Source organism: Ambystoma mexicanum, chromosome 9 (genome assembly GCF_040938575.1).
Source record: "Ambystoma mexicanum isolate Mex_15411 chromosome 9, UKY_AmexF1_1, whole genome shotgun sequence".
Classification (NCBI taxonomy): Eukaryota; Metazoa; Chordata; class Amphibia; order Caudata; family Ambystomatidae; genus Ambystoma; species Ambystoma mexicanum.
Window position 1 is genome coordinate 1257887829 of NC_090931.1, and position 20836 is coordinate 1257908664.

Sequence of the window (20836 nt, forward strand, 5' to 3'; positions counted from 1 at the left end):
TCGTCCTATTGCCCTATTAGACACCATTGGAAAACTCTTTGGTTCCAATTTGAGATGTAAATTGGCGAGTTGGGCTAAAAAGGCGGGGATCATGGACATTCGGCAAACTGGATTTTCAAAGGGTACAGGTGTGGAAGTTAATCTTTCGATCCTGACAGCTTTGAAATATCATGCATTACAGAGTAAACCCAAACTGCATTTAGCCTTCATAGACATGAGGCAAGCTTTTGATGGAGTCAACCGGCAGATGCTATGGGCCAAACTAATGAAATGGAAATGTCCTATGGCCCTTCTCACCCCAATAATGGCACTCCATACGGAGACCTCTTTCAGGGTACGCCTCAACAAACATGGCATATTATCCGACAGCATACCAACGACAAGGGGTGTTAAGCAAGGCTGCCCATTGGCCGCGGATCTATTCAAATTATTTTTGGCAGATCTCCCACTCTTCTTGGAGCAAGCACACTGTTTTCCTCCACGACTAAACGGAACTCCAGTTCGGTATATTGCGTATGCTGACGATCTCGTGCTGATTGACAGAACACAAATCGGCCTTCAACGTCTGCTAAACCGTCTGCATGAATACATAGTTGCAAATGAATTGGCCATTAACCCAGACAAAACCAAAATTGTGTCGATTGGTTCATTAATGAGTAGAAGAGATCGTGCATTTAAATGGACGGTAGGTGGTCAAAAACTAACGTCTGTTAATTCGATTCGCTATCTAGGCATCGAATTTAACAGCTCAATCAGGGAAGTTCAATGGCTAAATATGCTGAAACTGAAAGCAGTAAGACTGGCACTGCAAGCAGCCCTGATTAATAAAAACTTTGGTAAATTTTCATTATCGCCGGTGATAACGTTCTACCGCCAAAAGGTTGTTCCTATTCTAACATTTGGGGCAGAGGCGGGATGGAACATCAGTGAACAAAATTGGAATACTGTAGAGGGTCTTTTTTGGAGACGCGTCTTTAATCTCCCAAATTGTATTCCAATTACTGCAATACGCCACGAACTTTCGTTAAACTCTCTTTTCTCAAACGTAGTTTGGAAATCCATCTCACTTTGGCGTAAGATGAGAGAAGTGGGTGGTGCGCCAGCATACAGAATACTCACCGCCCCCGACGATTCGCAAAGTAGTATCTTGTTGGCACAATGGAGCTCAAGAGTGCAAGAGTGGATCGTAGCAGCGGACATCAATTATTTCGACCTGTTCTCACGCCCAAGAGTGGCAAAAAGTAAATTTGAAGCCTGGGCATGGATTATAAATGTGGAAAGATACTCAAATCTTGATCTCTCCAATAAGACAGGTAATGTCCAGAAAAAATTAAATTGTCAACAACCCTACCTCCTACAGTGCTACAATCGTCAATATCGAGAGCAATTTCTTCGTTTCCGCTTAAATACGTTGAGTACGAAAGAAATTCTTTTCCAAAGAAGGCAGCCTGCTATAAACAACAATCTATGCCGTTTCTGCGAGGAATTGGTTGAAACACTGAAACACCTGACTATAAGATGCCCAGCAATTGCTAACTTACGCTCTGTCCACCTAGGCGCATATGCCCCGCTAAACGATGATATGAACTCCTGGTGGTGCCTGATAACCTCAGGCCAAAACATTAAACATGTCTGTGCGGTTGTCAATTTTATGAACGCTCTCCTGAGATGTCCCCCGTAAGCAAGTGGGGCGTTAAGTTGATGCTCAAAGAGTGTAATTGATTAATTGACATGTCGACTGTTTATTTGACTTTGTTTGTCCGTTCGCTTGATCATTAAGTGCCTTATATGTCACAAGGTTGCGCAGAAGATCCTTGTGGAAAGCATAATAGGACATATTGATGATGTTGTAACAATAATATGTATTGGAAGTTTACACGATTTGAAACAAAAGTCTTCTTTTCTTTTCTTACTTCCACCTTGGTGTTGGAGGGAGAAAGGAGAAGAAACTGTAGTTTTTCAATAAAAAAAAAAAAAAAATCAGATCTACCATGACCTTCAGTCAGGTTTCCGTATAAATCACGGTACTGAGACTGCCCTCTTTGCTCTCAAGTCCCATCTTCATCATAGGATGGATAGTGGTCATATTTCGCTCCTTATGATCCTAGATTTATCAGCAGCTTTTGACCTGGTGGATCATTCCATCTTATCCACCAGGTTAAAAAACAATGCTAATTTCTCTCAAGCAGCTGTGGATTGCACCATCTCCTTTTTGAAGGGTAGAAAAGTTAGAGTGGCCAGCGATAGTGCCAAAGCTAAACCTTTCTCACTTACATTTGGTGTCCCACAGGGGGCCTGTGTCTCTTCCTGTTTTTACAATATATGTCACACAATGTGTTATACCAATAACAGGCGTCCATGTGGAGGATGAGTTAGTGATTAATTCCATATATAAAAAATCCAGGATTGGATGGTGACTAATGGCCTTGCGATTAATTGTGCTAAAACTGAGCTCCTTTTAGTGGGGTCAGAAAACAAACTTGAGAAGGTGGATCCCTGCTACAAGAACTTCATTATTGACAGTTGCACAATAGAAATTTTGAGTAAAGTAAAAATGTTGGGGATCTACCTGGACACAAATCTTAGCATGAAGGTTCAGATTAAAAGCTTAGTCTCATCGGCCTCTTATTATATTAAGCTCTTCCGTTGCCTCAGACCATTTTTGTCGGAAAAGAACTCAAATGCATGGCAAGGGCTATTATCAGTGCTAAGATCAACTACTATTGTAGTCTCCTGGTTGGTTTACCCTTATCTGATTTTCATCATCTCTAGGTGATCCAAAATGGTGCCGTTCGAGTGGTTAAATGCCATGCTAAACGAGATCATGTTTCTGTTGGGGGGGGGGCGTGGCTAACTGGCCATGGAATAGGACGTGCCGCGTGAGGGGCTCCTGATGATCCGACTCTATTTTTGCCAAATTTACCTACTAAAACTGCAACGAGCGCCTAGAACTCCGAGGGTCAGGTGTCGGAAGCTGCAAGATACGTGAAGCTCGCTGGAGAAGCTCATAGCCCCCGAGAATCGTGAGATATACATGGTTTTGTCGGTGCGATTGTGGGGCTGCTGCGACACCAAGATGGCGGCTAACAAAGGAAAGGCCTCCGAGGGGAAACGAAACTGATCCCCTGGACCTGCGGGACACGGCTGCGGTAAATGCCGGGAGAAGCAACACAATTGGGTGATATGGCAGAGTGGTCGAACCTACGAGAGCGCCCGGCCTGATATACACGAATGGAGCCTCGGCGATCTGACCGTAAGAGGGGATGACATTGGATGCTCGGGCGACGAGGCCTGTGGAAGTTGTATGGGGAGTGCGAAACCATAGCCCATCCACAAGACAATCTGATGTGCCATCTCGAATGTGCGTCTGGCGACCTGAAAACCTGACCATTGCCGGACCGAGGACGGTGCGACAGTAGCACTAAAGCAAAGGCGCACAGGAGCAGCGAGAAAGCGCCATGTCAGCGAAAGGGCTGAGAGCTAAGACCAAGCAACCCACGATGGAGACTTTCACGAGAACGCAACGGACCCCCTCAACGTCTGTGCAGAGCGCGATCGAGACCCCGGCGGAGGATGCCCCTGAAGGGGACAAGCACCAGATCCTTGAAACTATAACGGGGCTAAGCGCCAAATGGGACTTGGCAATGGCGGAGCTACGCACAGCTCTGGAGCATAAGATCGATGCTGTTGGCACAGAACTCACCCTGCTTCGCCAAGATGTTAGGGCGCTTGCAGAAGGGACCAGCGGTTTGGAAAGTGGGGTGAAGATTAATACAGATGTTAGCACGAGCAATGCGAAGGAGATCCATGTCTTAAAACAACAGGTCGCTAACTTGGAAAATCGGGTGGAAGAGGCGGAAGGAAGAGCGAGGAGAAACAACATTCGCGCGGTTGGCCTTCCGGAGGGAGAAGAAGGCCAAGATCCTACAAACTATGTTGAAAACATGATCCTGCAAGAGATCGGAGCTGGTAATCTCTCGCAGGGATTTACGGTGGAGAGGGCGCACCGCGCCCTGATGAGGAAGCCCCGGCCGGGGGCCCCACCAAGACCGATCATCGCGAAGATCCTAAATTACAGAGATAGGGAGAAGATCCTCGAATACTTTCGTAAGGGCGGCACGATCAAGAGAGCATCCACTAACATCACAGCGTATCCGGACTACACGATGCTGGTACGGAGGCAGAGGTACAGCTATGTAGCCGTCAAAAGGAGGCTGAGGGCAGCAGGAATCAGATATATGCTTCTGTACCCGGCACGGTTGAAAGTGCTACATATGAACAAAGCGCTCTTTTTCGATGCCCCCGAGGATGCTGTCACATGGCTGGACCTGCAGGGCTGCCCGGAACAAGAAGCAGATCGCGATCGGCAGGATCACACCGAATGAAAATCCAGTAAGGAAAAAGACCCTGATTGTATGGAGAAGCTGTGCCTAACTGAACTTTTTACACGATCCGAGCCTGGTGCTCAATTCAGACTGGAATATAGTGAGTGTAACTGTAATCGGTAACGGTTGGCAATCGATTGTGTAATGTTTTTTTTTGGGAGGAGCAACAGAACGCGGAGGACCTACCCCAATAGACTATTAGTTTCAGCGGCCATTAGGGCGGCTATATCCTACTGAGCCCTGAGTAGAGGCTAGCGCTCAGCAGGGCTAGATGTGGGGATGCCTGAGATCCAGGAATGGAGCTGGGCAACTGTTGGGGAGGTTACTGTTGGGGGAGGGGCGGGAGGGCAGAAAGTTGGGGGACGGGGAGTTGAGTGTGTGTGTGGTTATGGGGAGAATAAGTTTTGAGTTGAGCCTGTTTGGGAGAACCAGCTTGCGGCACATGCAGTGCACGAAGGGACATGATCGATGGAGAATTGGGTGGGTGCTTATTAACGCCCTATGGGGGACCTCAGGATAATAACGTGGAACGTTAGGGCCCTTAACAGCTGCCTGAAAAGGAACAAGATCATGATGTATCTGAAAAGGCAGAAAATAGACATTGCATTACTACAAGAAACGTACTTGATGCGGGAGAAGTTAGACCTAGTTAAGAGAAAGTGGAAAGGGATCGTAGTGGGCTCGCCATACTCTGCACATGCCCGGGGGGTGCTAATCTGGGTGGCACCGCATGTCCCGTTCAAACTGACACAGGAGGTGGCGGAAACGGATGGAAGGATGGCTATATTGCGAGGGCTGGTAGAGGGCAGGGAGGTATGCATAGTAAACACGTATGCCCCCAACCAAAACACAGCAGCATATTTCAGAGCCCTGAGTGCCAATCTTAGTGTGTGTATGGGAAGCGCGGTGATCTGGGGAGGGGACTTCAATTGTGTGTTGGATCCGGCAGTGGACAGGTCAGATGACAGGGTACATAAGCCTAGCCCAGCGGCGAGGACGTTGCGGACGCTGCTAACAGATTTTGGTTTTACAGATGCGTGGAGGATGAAACACCCCACTGAGAGGCAATACTCACACTATTCGTCCCCGCACCAACTGTACACTAGACTCGATTATGTCTTTCTTACAGCAGATGTGATGGCCGAGATTACCCAAACCGAATACACGGCCAGGGTCCTCTCGGATCATTCGCCCCTGACCCTCGGTTGGCAATATTGCCCCCCGAGGGCGAAAATCCCTACATGGCGCCTCCGGGCAGAGACGCTCAAAGACCCAATCTTTAGAGAAGATATAAGGGAGGAGATTGCCAACTTTTTTGTAGAAAACACTGGGAGTGTCGACTCTGCGGGCACACTATGGGAAGCTTTTAAGGTGGTAAAGCGGGAGGCGGCCATTGCTAAGTCAAGAGGGTTACAGGGTGGGGTTTTGGCTGACCTACAGAGGGCGGAAACTGAGCTGGAAACAACGCTGAAGAGCGAAGAGGTAGACACGGAGCAGGTACTCCAACTACAGCAACAATGCGCAGGGCACTGGGAAAGACTCTGCAATCTTAATTATAAAAAATATGTCTAGAGGCAGCACGCAGGGGGAGACAAGACGGGCCGCCTTTTGGCCTGGCTGTACAAAAGCGAGACCCCTAAGTCCCCGATTAGGACCATTATTCGGGAGGACGGAGAGGAGGGGGCCACGCAAGAGGGTGTTAACAAAGAATTTGTGGAATATTACAAAGAGCTGTATGGAGATGATGAGATAGGTGACCAGCGCATGATAAACGAAACGTTAGAAGACATAGGGCTGCCCAAGATAAGCGACGAGGAGAGGGAGGAATTAGATGAGCCAATCACGTTGGAAGAATTAGAAGAGGTAGTAAAGCAGCTGCCTACTTGTAAGGCCCCAGGGGCAGATGGGTTCCCCAGCGAAAGTATACAAGGAAGAAATCCTCCCCCCATGCTGGATATGCTGAATGAAGCGTTTGAGATAGGACGATTGCCTGAGTCACTTAGAGAGGCGATTATAATACCGCTGCCCAAGCCCAATAGACCGGAGCACAAAGTTGGTTCCTACAGGCCCCTGTCGATGCTCAATCAAGACAGCAAGATTCTCACAGCTGTTCTTGCGAACCGATTGCGGAAAGTGATTGGTAGACTCATACATCCTGATCAGACGGGTTACGTCCCGAACAGGAACATTACACACAATCACAGGCGACTTCATCGGGTAGTTGAGTGGGGGGTCAAAAACGAAGGTGAGATGGCAATAGTGTCTCTAGATGCGGTCAAGGCTTTTGACTCGGTCAAGTGGTCATGGCTATTGGCTGCCTTGGAAGGGTATGGAATGGGGCCGTGCTATGCCAGGTGGGCCAAGATGTTGTATAGTGAGCCGCTCGCCAGGGTCCGAAATGGAGCGGTGATATCCGAAAGATGGCAACTTGGCAGAGGCACCAGACAAGGGTGCCCCTGGTCCCCGATGCTTTACATCTTGGCCCTGGAGCCTTTGGCAATATACCTTAGGGCACAATACGAAACGATTGGCATTGAGGTGGGAGGGGAACAACACTTGATATCCTTGTACGCGGACGATCTGTTGCTATATTTAGAACACCCAGAAGAAAATCTCCTATACATACTCGAAGTGATGGAAAGGTATGCAGAGTTGTCGGGCATCTCGATAAACCCCCAAAAGTCTGTCATGTTCCCATTAGGTAGCTATAAGGGGATCCCTGCAGGAGATCTGCTGGTGCTACAGGTACCGTGGGCAACGCGCTCTTTTCGCTATTTGGGCATAGATATATATCACACGGCGCAGGACGAACACAGACACAATACGGAAGTAGCCGTTGAGAAAATCAGAAACAGCATGCAGTTCTGGGCAAGATTGCCCTTAGCGATGATGGGGCGGAGGGCTATGCTCAAGATGGTAGTTCTGCCCAGGCTATTGCATTACTTTAACAATATCCCACACATAATACCTAAGAAGTTTTTTAGTAAATTGAACAGCATGTGTAGGGACTTCTTGTGGCACGGTACCCGAAATAGGGTGCGTTCTGGAAACTTCAGAACTTTTACGAAAAAGGAGGTATCAGACTGCCCCATTTTGAGGTTTATTATTTGGCAGGACAATTGCAATATGTGGCTAAGTGGCTCTCCGATGAAGTGACCCCTGAGCACAGGGTACTTGGGCAGGACTGTGCCCCGTTTTATTTGAAAGAAATGATCTGGCTGTCCGAAACGGACATGAGGGGGCGCCCTGCGATGTTGAAGCTGGGGCGGAAAATTTGGCGTAGGGCTTGTCGCCTAATGGAGGTCCCATACCCGTGCCTTCCGCAGATACCGTTGGTTGCTTTAACAGGGGGGGTTGATCAGCTAAGGGTGATTGTTAGGAACTACTGGGAATCGGTGGGGCTGGCGACGTTAGGCGATGTCTGGCAGGAGGGATCCATTAAGGAGTTTATAGAACTCAACGAAGAGGTGGGGCTACACACGGGGCAATACGTCACATACATTAGATTGGTGCGAATGTTTAAGGGCACCTGGCCAGAAACAGTTCTGATAGAAGAACCAGATGCAGTTTTGGAAACAATGTATGATATGTCTGAAGGAGGTCATGAGATCTCGAGACTGTACGAGATGGCGATGGCTAAGGTGGGGAAAGATTTGACGCATCTGAGATTGGACTGGGAGATGGAAGTGGGGGCCCCGATGGAGGACGGGATGTGGGAGCGTGCCCTGGGCTACCACAAAAAAGTATCTAGAAATGCCAGATTAAAACAAATTCAGCTGTATGTAACGCATAGGGCATATATGACCCCCTTGAGGATATCTAAGTTCCGAAATGCTGGCATACAAGTGTGTCCTAAATGTAACCTAGAAAACGCTGACATTACACACATGTTTTGGTCGTGCCCGATTATTAGATGCTACTGGAGTGACGTGGCGCGTAAACTAGCAGATAAAGGGGTTACTCTGGTTATAGACACGGCTTGGGCCTGCATATTGGGTGGGTTCCCTAGGCCGCGGAAACTCAAACATATTGAGAAACTAAGAAATCTGGCGTATGTGCTGGCGAAACGTAGGATCGCCATGGGGTGGAAGAAATGCCACAAACCCAAGGTGGATGTATGGTGGAAGGATCTACAGAAATGGGCGGAGGCTGAAACGGTGGCATGGCTGGAGGCGAGCAGCCGAGCTGATGAGGGGGAGGTGGGCACCCTATTGGCCTGGAAGGCGCTAATAACAGAATTGTTTGAAGTAACATCAAACCCAAATGACTCCGGAGAAGACGAAACTCAGCCGCATGTGCCAAACACTGTAAGAGATGGACAAATAGGCTCACAGGGGGAGGGTGGGATAATGGGAGCAGTGACTACGATCACTTGATGTGCAATTGAACCATTATGATCATGCTGCTTGTTTGGTTTCCGTTGTTTTTTGTTTGTATAAAATCAATAAAAGAAATTTTAAAAAAAAATGTTTCTGTTGGGTGTCTTGACCCACATTCAAGTTAGTAGGCTACAACATTTGGTGCTGTGGGCTTAGGAAATCCAAGAGGGCGGAAAAACCCACATTTGCGCCAGAATCCTGGAGAACCATGCAGTTTTGAGCACAGCAAAATGTTCCCCTGACCTGCCACCCACCAGTGCGAGCGTGATGGGCCAGGAGTGCCATGGATGAAATGTGTGCCAAAGGAAAAACAACAGTGCCGGTTGGCTCAAAAAGCGCTTTGCAATCACCTTTGTTTCTTTGAAATGCAAGCTAAAAATGCCTATTATAAACATTGCAAGATATTCAAAAATCTCAATGAACACAAGCAGAAATTTGGCATAAGGTAGACTTGTGTGCATACACAATCTGAGAAAAGAAAGAGCCCAAAACAATGTTTATAACAAAACTGGCTGAGCTGTGGATGTCAGCAGCTGAAGTGAAATTGGACTGAAAGCCACTAAAATCTAAATGTTTAAAATAAATGAGTGACCTACTGTTGAGTGTCACATAGTTTGCAACTGTTGAAATGTCATAGTTTTGAACTTAGAATCAGCGTTCTAGCTGCATGTGTAAAAATTGTCAGTTTGATTTGTATGTAGAAAACTGGGAACTAAAGTGACATTTAGCTGAAGCCTGGCTTGAAGAGAGTGAATTCTGCCTGGCAACTACCCCCGACAGGAGTTGAAACTTGCTCAGCCACCCTTCCCAGGCCTGGCTGCATTCTGCTGCCCCTGACAAAAGGAGATGACACCTCCCTGACTGAATCAGGGGAGGAGCACCTGGGGACTGCAGGAAACTAAACAAAGCACTGTCCTTGGCCCAGGCAAATGTTAAATTAGGGGGGTCGTAAATGGCTTCCTCTTGGAAGGAATCGGGGAGGGGCACTGCATCCGTGAGCCAGCTGAGCTTGGGGGAAGTGGATAAACCAGAAATTCCACCATGTGCTTTGGAAAACCACACCCCTTTGGGGCCAGAGCATAATTAAAAAAAGATGGATAATTCATAGTGCGGACTTGTAAAAATTATATAAATAACATCATCATTCTTGTGATTTTTCTGTGCACATTTTAAGAGGTGTTAGGACCCTGTGGTATGTTCTTGGGGATAGTAGCGGAAAAAAGGTTGTTACTCCAAATGTATGCATGTTAAAAATCTGACACTTTATCATCTGAAACCCATATCCCTGGTGCACATTTGTGTAAAATCTGGAAAGGTTTAGAGGTCGTTATCTGGATGAAAAGGGCAGAATTCTGTCATAAGTGGGCACGACATCTTACAAAGACAGGGATCGGATGGTTTAGTGCTACAGAAAATATGTTAACTGGACGTATAATATTAGAAAAATGGTACATAGATAAATATGTATTTGGATCAGAAATAGATTTGTGTGCAATTTGACAAGGGGAGGATCCTCTGACCATAAACCTACCTCATCACTCTGACTCACAACCCAGTTCCCCCAATCAAGGGAGAGAGGAGGAACTGGCCAATGATAAGTGGAAAGGGTTGGGCATGCAGAATGAGCCGACCCACCCACTTTCTAAACACATAAAAAGAGCCCCTGGAAGCCAGACAGGACATTCACTTCCCACTTCAAGCTGTTTTCTTGCAGAGCGTTTTGCCAGAAGACACCAGATCCAGCACTTAGACTTCAAATACTGACAGAGACCAGAGCTTTGAATTCAGACTTCAGAATTTGTCAGCAGGCCCCAAAATCTTTTGCAAACTGATTCACCCCAGACTTCCAAGGGGCACATCAGAGTAAAACAGCCGGGCTGAGCTGTTTGATTCTGGCCTAAAATCCTGTGCCAGAAACACCCAGAAAGCAGAGCTGTACCCGGAACCAGAGACCAGACCGCCGTGCAGTGCCAAGAACTTTTGCCAGAACCAGAGATCCAGACCGCTGTGCAGTGCCGCTAGCAGAGCTGACCCAGATCACAGAACCAGGCAGATACCGTCCGTGGTGAGGGAACCGCAGTCCAATCCTCACCCGATCCGTGGCGAAGTCGCATTCCTGTCCAAAATATAGTGTGAGTCCCGCCAGAACTGTGCAAAACCCAATCTCTTAGTTTAAAATAATCTAATTCAAACTATTTTAACCTATTGAGAACTGCATCCTAGAAATCTTGTGTTCCTTCTGTGATCTCAAACCTGAAAACTGTCATCTGTCATTCTGAGCTTGACTTTTCTTTTGAGAATCTACCTTCACGAACTCGTCCGTATCTCCGGAACCGTTTGTCCTAGGAACAAAATTCTTAAAGCTTAGATTCTGGGCTTTCCAACGAACCCAGAACCGACTTTCTATTCATTATACTTTCACCGTAATCGCGCTCGACGCACTCGGAAAAATTGCTGCGAATTGCGATTTGGCTAAATTTCTTCACTTGGCAAAATAGCAGCTCCTTGCTTTCCTTTGCTGAAATTCGTTTGCCACCTGACAATCATTCATAGAGCATTGCTAAAGTGATCCTGAACTAATACAAAGTAGCTGTCACCCACCCTGAACCTCTAGAGGGAATTAAAATCATTTTAGCCTATTTCCACTTCTTTGCATACCACCTTTAAAGTACTTTGCCTATGTTTAAAATCATCCCTGTTTCTCTAAGCTTGCTAGCGGGGAACTGAATTCGTATTGTACTGTGATTGTATTCCTGAAGAACTGTGTGTGTCACTTCCACCTCCTTACATTGCATAGAGGGGGGGTGAATTGCCAAAAGGGGAAAAGTGATTATATTATGTTTTCCTGAAATCATATCATGTTTATCCCTGTGTTGCTTCTTTTCCACCTTGCATTTCCTTGTACCATATAAAGCATTCTCAGCTACCTTATCCTCTATACTACTCCTAAGTAATTACCCAGTGTGCTAGTATCACATCATCCATTGTTGATCACTCACTGTCATATGTCTAAGTGTGATATCAATTATTAATTTATTATAAAAGTGCGATATATATATATATATATATATATTGTTTAATTCTCAAATAAACCTTTTAAATTTGCAAAACAAACTTACTTCTTGGCTCATTGGGGTCAGGGGGATTCTAAGAGAGGGGTGTTATATAAGGGTTGTCATCCAGAGTACACGAACTGGACATAAAAATATATAAATAAGGGCTTCCCTTGAGCAATCCCAGACAAGGCACTGACTTAGTGGGACTGCTTGATTGGAGTCATTTAACATTTCAGAGGCACGTAGAAGCCTGCATTGGCTCCTGGTTCAGGGTTTCATTCAGACTGCTTCTTATCACACATAAATGTGTGCATGGCACCATGCAGGCCTACCTGAAAGAACTCATTATCCCCAACCAAAACATCAGAAATCTTAGATCCGATGAATCTTATACCCTTTTGGTTCCTCGTCTTAAGCTAAAGAAATCAAGAGATGCTGCATTTGTGTCTGCAGCACCTCAGTCCTGGAACTCCCTCACCCCCTTACTACGAGCCACAACTTCGACAGAAGTTTTCAAGAAGGGACTTAAAACAGCCCTGTTCTCTTAATTTTACATTGCCACCTCCTTTTTCTTCGGAATTCTGTCTCCTCCCGATCTATGCCATTATCTTCCCTGTCGTGTCCTTGAATGTTTTTATCCCTTCTTGTTTCAGCGCCCTTAAGCCATAGGGTACCTGGCGCGCTTTACAAATTAAATAACATAACATAACAGTCTGTGTTCCTTACGTGCCCCAGTACACTTATTTGTCTTTGTCATTCCCTTGGCCTTGTCAGAAGATCATGACAATGAGTAGTTTCCTGGGATTCTTTAGCCGTGAAACGTCTACCGGGGCAAGCCCTGTATTGTTACCCTCTTGCCCTTGGGTGTTAGTCCAAAAATAGGAGGCTACTGTAAAGCAATGAAGACACACCAGTCACGAGGAACAAAGACATAAACAACAGTTTATTCACACTCGAGCAGACTCAACTTTTACAGTGCATGGCATACAGGCATAGGAAAAGTGAGCCAAAACATGTCGGCATAGGGGTGTTATATGCACCTTTCAATACCATGATGGATTTGGGCTAGTTCATCACGTGATAAAGGCTTGTGACCTACAGATTCATGAATATTGGCCATTCACCATGGCAACATGTGGTTGAACACTCCATGTCACCCTGCAGACAATTTACTGTCTCTGAAGCAAAGCAGAGAGGGGTGTGGGAGGATATTGTGTTCTTGCAGTACAAGGTAACATTCCTTGCGCTACTTTATCTATGTTTATGGTAAGCTAAAAGGTCAGTCTGCATGTCTACTCAGTAGTTTGTTTATATTAGAAACAGAATATGCTGTAAATCATGCTTTGCTTTAATTGTCTGGATTGCACATTCACAATTAGCTGCGGAAAACAAGTCAGTCAGAGGAAGACAGGATGGCACCTAACTTACAGATTAGCTACGTTCGTGCCAGTGCTTCAGGGTTCTCTGTTGCAGAGTTCAGTGTGCTCAGTGATGTCAACATAACATTCCTGTGTAGGGGCATGATTTGGGGAAACTTCCAAACAGTAACTTTATTAGCTTTCACTGCGTTCAGAATGAAAACTCAGAAATGAGAGCAAAGCAGCCAAGATGGCATTTTCAAAACCCGTGATGGCGCGGTACAATGTGTATGTGCTTAGGCCAATATTATAATGCAAAATATGTCTACTTTTACAAACCCTCCTTTTGGCTTAAGCCAACACATTGCTAGATACAAGTGACCATGTATCATCGTCATCATCAGAACAGCCAGAGTCGTCACTGTAATCTATATTGATGGATATAAATTGTTTGATAGTGACTTCTTGCATTATCAAGGCATTGTTACATTTACAGGAGAATGAGGACCAGGTCGGAATTTCATTAGGGATTTCGTACAACTACCCAGTGCAAAACCTAAGATGGGCAGACATTGAATACAACAACAGAAAAATAGTATTACCCCAATGATAATAGCAAGTGCTGAAAATATTTTCCAACCCCAGGTTTTTAGCATATTCCAGGCCCATGTCACTATGTCCCAATTCCCCTCAGGAACGTGTACTTCAGTATTAAGTATGTGTAGTCATTTTATTGCTTGGAACACCGTGGGGGAGGAGTCAGGTCCGTGCACACAACACGCAGACCTGACTATTTTGCATGCACCACCACGGTCAGCTAACATAACATCTAAGACCATTCTATTCTGAAGAGCCACGAGTCTAATTGCTCTTTGCTCCAACGTCATATTGAACAAGATGTCAGTAGTCTCATTAATTGTATTCTCTAATACCCTCGCCAATCTCCTAATATGCAGTGAATTAGCGACTTGGCCCCAGAAAGGAATCATGGCTTTTGCTACGTCACCCAATAACAAGTCCCCTTCCGATCTTTAGGCAACCAAGGATAGGCCTCTCTTCCACAAACACAATATATGGGTCGTCCAATGTACAAGGGCTTATTTCTGTTCAGTAATACAGCAGTATTCACACATTTATCATATGTGCCCATGTACCTGGATCCTTCTTTTCTTAAGCAAAATGTTACTATATCTGGAGCATGATTAATTGCGTAAGATGGAGGGACTTTGTCCCGATTTCCTACTGGTGCCATTTTAAATGAAATCATAGATTGATAGGGTCTAGAATGTTTATCAGAGTTCCTAGTGGAGGCAATATTTGTTGTACTATTATTTGCAAAGACAGAGCATCCTAGGGGTAACAATTTTTTTTTAATTAAAATGCTTTGTTTGATTTGTCAAACTTTTCATTTATATTTACATAATTTTTACAAAAAGATTTACAAAGTTATATTCTTATTATTCTTAATCTCACTCCAAAATTTAATCACAGTGAATATGAGACGCTGATTTTTGCCTTCGAAAAGTTCAGCCCATCTTTCCTCGGTTGTTGACTGTTTTCCAGAGATTTTGAAGAAGTCTCTATATAATTCTCTTTTTGCTTTCAAAGCTGGACAGACCATAATTAGATGAAATAGAGTTTCTTTTCTGGTTTGATCTTTGCAAAATCGACAAACCGAGGAACTGATGTCTGTTTGTATATCAAAGGTAGGTAGTCTCGGGTGGGTAATATATTAAATGGAAAGCGCAAAAAAGATCACGGGCGTTACAACACGGAAATTGTGACAAGTATGATGGTAGCTCGTTGAGTGCTCTTACTTCAGTCTCAGCATTGAGATGACGTTTATAATTTTTCTGTTCTTCTAAAGTTTCCTCCGTGATATCTTCCTTTCTCATTTTGGATTTGATCTCATTACACCATTTCAAGAGAGCTGATGTCTGGAATGTTTCTTTTTTTCTTTTAAGATTTCCAATGCTGGTATTTCTTTCCTCAGAAATTATTATTCTAAAGCGATCCATTTGTTTCCAAAGTACTATGGATTGAATAGATTGTAGAGCTAATTCAAATCGTATTCTAGAGCTAGGAAATGCTTTAGGCAATGCAAGGGTTTTCCTCCAAAATATTGCTTCATAATAAGGCCATCTCATTAGTTGTTCATTAAGTGATTCGCTCGCATATGTCAAAATTGGAATAACTTTTTGTTGATAGAGCAGAATTGTGGCTTTTGCTGAATATGTCCCGTATTTTAAGTGAAAGAAGCTTCCTTGTCTTGCTAGAGATCTCGCTTTCCCCTCAATATGTTCTTTCCATTCTTTTTCATTCGCTGACGGATTGATTAGAGCACCTAGATATTTTATTGTTTTGGTTGCCATGACCACTTTATTTTCTAGTTGAATCTTTATATTACATTGGATCTTATTTTTTTGAGTAATGAGTTTCATTATTCTAGTTTTGTCGATATTAATTTGTAAGTTATTCTCTGTCATGTAAACTTGAGCTTTGTTCACTGTTTGTTTTGTTGACGTCCTTTCAAGGTTTTATCTAGGATAATAATGTCATCAGCATAGATTAATGTTTGAATGGTTTCACTATTGAGCTTTCGTGGATTTGCCATGTTATTTTGAATTGTATCTCCAAAGTCATAGGTAAACAGATTGTAGAGGAACGCGGCTAAGGGGCACCCTTGTTTTAGCCCATTCCAGGTAGGAATGGATTCTGTCACTCTTCCCTCCTTCGTAAGTCGGATGCAAATAGAGGTGTTCGAATATAGTTGTTTTATTGGATTTAGAATGTTGGAAGGGCATCCCCAAGATCTTAACTAAGACCATAGTAATTGCCTATTGACTGAGCCAAAAGCAGTCCTTAAATCTATAAAGATTGCATATGCTTGATATGATTTTGCCATTGCTTCATGTTTTAACATATTCAGCAGCAAAAGGTTGACATTAGCGCCTATTCTATTTACAAAGCCTGTTTGTCTTTTAGCTTTTTTGTCGTAATCTATTGCCCATGTATTCAGTTTTTTTTGAGGTAACCAGCAAATAATTTTCCCAAAGGATCTAGTAAGGCTATCGGTCTATAATTAGCTGGATTTTTTCGATCTCCTGCCTTGTAGATAGGAATCAGAACAGCTGTTGTCCAAGTATGAGGTATCTCTTTTGTCTTTTCTATTAATCGTAAAAGGAAAATAAAGAATTTAGCCCAATCTTCTGGTGCCGCTTTTAGATTACTTTTAGATTACTGTTTGCTAGGCCATCAGGGCCCGGTGCTCGGGAAGAGTTGAGTAACTTGATGGTACAAATGACATCTTCTATGTCCCAATTGAGACCCCATGAATCAGCATCTTTTTCTATGTCATTTTTGTATAGTTGTACAGTCTTTTTATATAGAGTGGAAAAGTGATTAACTTCTTGAATCATATTCTGTGATTTGGATGAGACATTCAACAAAGACCATAGTTGCCACGTATTTTTTTGATTGAGTGCTTTTAAAATTGCTTCTGCATCATTTTGCTTTATAGAGGCTTTGATTTTATACCGTTGGAATACTTGTGTTTTTCCTTTTTTATTTCAATTTCAAAGTCTAGTTCCCTCTTTTTCCTTAGTTTTCGCAAACATTTATAATGTTGCTTTTTTCTCATTTGAATTTCCATGTTAAAGTGATGGGAATGAGTTTGTTTTTGTATCTACTTTGGTCCCACTTGTTGATATTTTTCTAAGATCCATCCATAATTAAATTTCAGTTTGTCTTGAATTGGCACGTCTTCAAAAGTTGAGACTAATTCCGATATTTGATGTTGCTTTATTCGGAGTCTATTCAGCCCGTTGGTAAGTTCAAGTTCAGGTAGAGTTAGTCGTCGATCATTTACTGCATGTGTGGCCCATTCAATCTGTATCAAATGGTGGTCACTGTCCGGCTGTATCAAATTACCAGTCGAAGTTGTCACTTTTCGAATCCCTTCTGATATATAAATATAATCTATAATTGAGTTGGACTTTTCTCGTGACCACGTTGGTAGTGGTTTACCTTTGCTATTTACTGGCTGATCACTTAAAAAGATGTTTCGAAGATTTACTTCTTTAGTCCATTTTTTAGCTCTACTTGACATCTCACTAGGGTCTAAATTATCACCTTCTTTATTGAAGAGATGAAAATTGAAGTCTCCTACTATAATAAATTCAATTCCACTATTGAAGATGGCCAAGTTGTTGATTTCTTCGCATATTGGATCTATGAATCTTGTCTCAGACATTGCGTTTGGATTCCAATAGATGTTAAAAATGGATATAAGATTAACAGCTGTGGGCAAAGACACTTTGATATTATTATCTGTTGACATTCTGATAGTTAGGTATTGTGCCCAAGGGTGTATGTTCTTACTTGAAATTATTCTCCACACCGGCAATCATTTTGTTATTATCAGCATTCCTGTTGCTGGTCTTTCCCTGTTGTGAAGTTATTGCTGGGTTCATTAAGGTACTATACCCATCACATATTATCTCTTCGCTCAGCCAAGTTTCTTGCAAGCAAATAATATCCAATTCATCTAAAATTGAGGAATGTTTTTCAAAGCGATGTTTATGTCCTCTCGTGTTCCAAGAGCCTAATGATGTTTTACTCTCTTGGGAATCATTATGTCATGATGCCTACCCCCGGAGCACCAGGCCAGGCCCAGCACCCCTGGAAGCAGGCATCATGCCCTCGGGTAAAAGCCCAGCGGCCCCTTATAGGGGCTCTTCAGGCTCATGTTGGACATCAGTCCTGGCGCCATAGGCGCCAGGCTCATAAAGGGAGGTGTTTTGTGCACTTACCTGATGCAGACCATGCTGCACACTTCAGGCCTCCCTGAGACCTGAAAGGGACTATTTTTTCATAGGGACTATTTTTTCACTCGGGCGTGGCCAGGGAAGGATACATGCCTAGTTGGGGAAGGATACATACCTGGGACTTCTTTGGAGGCTATTTAAGCCACGCCCAGACAGCAGCTCATGCTTCGCGTTGTTCTGCTTCCTGCAGCTTAACGCTCACCGTGTCTGCTCCTGCTCCTGGACTCCAGCCATGCCCGCCTCGAACCTGGAAGACCTGCAAGGAAGGAAGAGAAGAGAAAGATGAAAACCAAGGACTATTTCAAACTTCTTACCTGCATCCGGAATCTTCTCGCCAGCATCCCTGAAGAAAGACTTCCATTTAAAAGCATCCCGTTGCTCGCAGCAACGCCACGCTTCACTCACCTGTCCTCGAGACATCTCCCGGCTCCATCGCGGCTGTCTGCATCGGACGCCACATCTCTGCACCTAGGGGAGAGAGCAAGAAACAAAAGGGTGAGCAGAAGGAACACAGAAGGAAAGCCTGATTAACAGCCATAATACTTAGCGGCTTTTCTTCCACATTTCGGGTCGGCGCCGCCCCGTTGGCAGGTACCGTACCCCGGCCCCTATGGGGAAAGGACAAGAGACATTTCTGGGGAATGATAAGGACATTTAGAGGGATCGCCCTCATCACTACTCACCTCGGCAGTTTAACCCCTCGACGCATCGCCTTCATTCTGCACCTGAAATAAAGGACAGATCACAGGTTAGAAAGACAACATAAAGGGGGCCTCACTTGAACTTTGAACTTTCATACTTACGGCGCATCGCTCAGGAAAGTCAAGTGGATTTTGCCAGCGCCATTCTGAAAACCAGTGAAGTAACTGGACGAACACGCGCCCCTGCACCAGAAGCAGGATGGAGAGTTCATCCTTCCAAACCATAAGGTGAGCTTAAACCGGGGTTTGGAGGAAGTTAGAGAGGAACGAAGGGGGAAAGGGGGGAGCTAGCACACTATTCTGCAGACTGTTAATCCCCTTTCTCATCTGCAGAAGGATATTCCTACGGGCCAGGCAAGCACGATTTGGAGGTCCTGTCCAATCGGTGTTCCGGGTCCTGCGCATCATGCTAGAAGAGGCCACAGCAATCCAGACCAGACCAGCGCCCCCGTGGGAACCAGGTGAGCGTTACACATTACTGCTTTGTTGTTATAGGTAAGTTTTCCTTCCACTTTGATCGCCATTCAAGTTTATTTTCAGCTGTGATGTCTCACGATAATCACGCCATAGAACTTGGGTGTGTCTATAGCCTTGTGCCTGCAACTTTGTTCTTGAATCATTGGCATTGTGTGCAGATATTGGCAATTTGCTCTGTTCAAGATTGTTGTTTACTGTTGAATATTCCAAGGATAAATTAGTTGAAAAATCTTCTTCTTCATGTTCGCTTTGAGATTGATCTGTAACCGTATCTTGACATTCGTCAACGATGATCAAAGTAGCATCTTGTGAGTTTAAAGAGATTGAATTACACTCGCTTACATCGTCGGCTGTTGATAAATCTATCATCGGAATAGAATTTACCGGTTTGTAAAACGTTTCTTGGTTGATTACCTCCAACAGCGCATCCAATGGTTCCGGCAATGCTTGCTTGTCCAAGTTGGTGACATTTTTTTGTACATTTATCGTTTTTGTTTTTTGCGTAGTTTGTTGCATAGACATTTTTTGGTAGCAAGCTGATTATTGCTCTTCTTTGACCGTTCTGGTAATAATTTCTGAACTGACTGCATTTTTCTGAGAAATGCACGAGAACCATTTTTAGGGTTTTTTGTAGCTTTTTTATTCTTTGGTTTGCTTGATATTTCTTGACCCACTATCCCACGTTTTGAAAGATCAAAAATGTCAAATGGAGTACAAGAAGGTGGTTCAACATTAACCTGTAGTATCGGCATTGTCAAATTACTTGGTGCAGCCGAGAGTGACTGAATTTCATATTGTGTAGTTTGGTCTGATTTCATAGCGTCTATGTTATTTGAAATCTCAGTTTGTGATTGATTTGTTACATATTGTTTTTGTTCTACCATTTGTACGTTTTTTGCTTTGTCATCAATCAATTTTTTGGTAATTGTTGAAACGGTTTCCAAAAGATTCTGTTTATCTACTCGATCCACTCTTGCCAATTCTGCTAATCGCATGTTTCTGCTTCATGTTTAAGGCGTTCCTGGATGGTGTTTATAAACGTTTCCAGGTAAGTTTGTGTGGTCATTATCATTGCTAGCAGCGTTGCTTGATCTTTTGTAGAGTTAACCATATATTCTTGGATCTTTAGAAATGGAATCATTGCAGTAGATAATACCGCCACTAATGTGTTTTTTAAATCGAGCATTGTCATTGCGAGTCTTTGTTGGGTTTCCGGCGAATCACTTGGATGTTCGGTTTTTATGCTTGAAGAAAACGATTCTATGTCATCCATTTTATGTTTGGGTGTCAACTTGTTCAAGGGCGTTGTACTTTCTTTCAGAGGAGAGTAAGATCTTACCTAGTGGATTGGGCCTGAAAACTCACTGAAGACTTCATTTCTTTTTTCCTGGGAATCCATGATGGCGTCTATCTCAGTGATATCCAGAAAGAGACAAACAATTCGGTCTGCTATGTGTTTGTTCTGATCATTGTTACTTGAGGCATTTGGTAAATATGTTGACTGCCAGTGTCATTTTGCTGCTTTTGCACGATCTTGCAGAGTTGGCGTAAAGCAACTATCGTCTTCTCTTACTTTTTGAGATATTTTAGTTATGGATTGCACTGGCAGTAAAGTAGCAGCAGAAGAAATTATTTGAGCCATTGCCAGATTGTC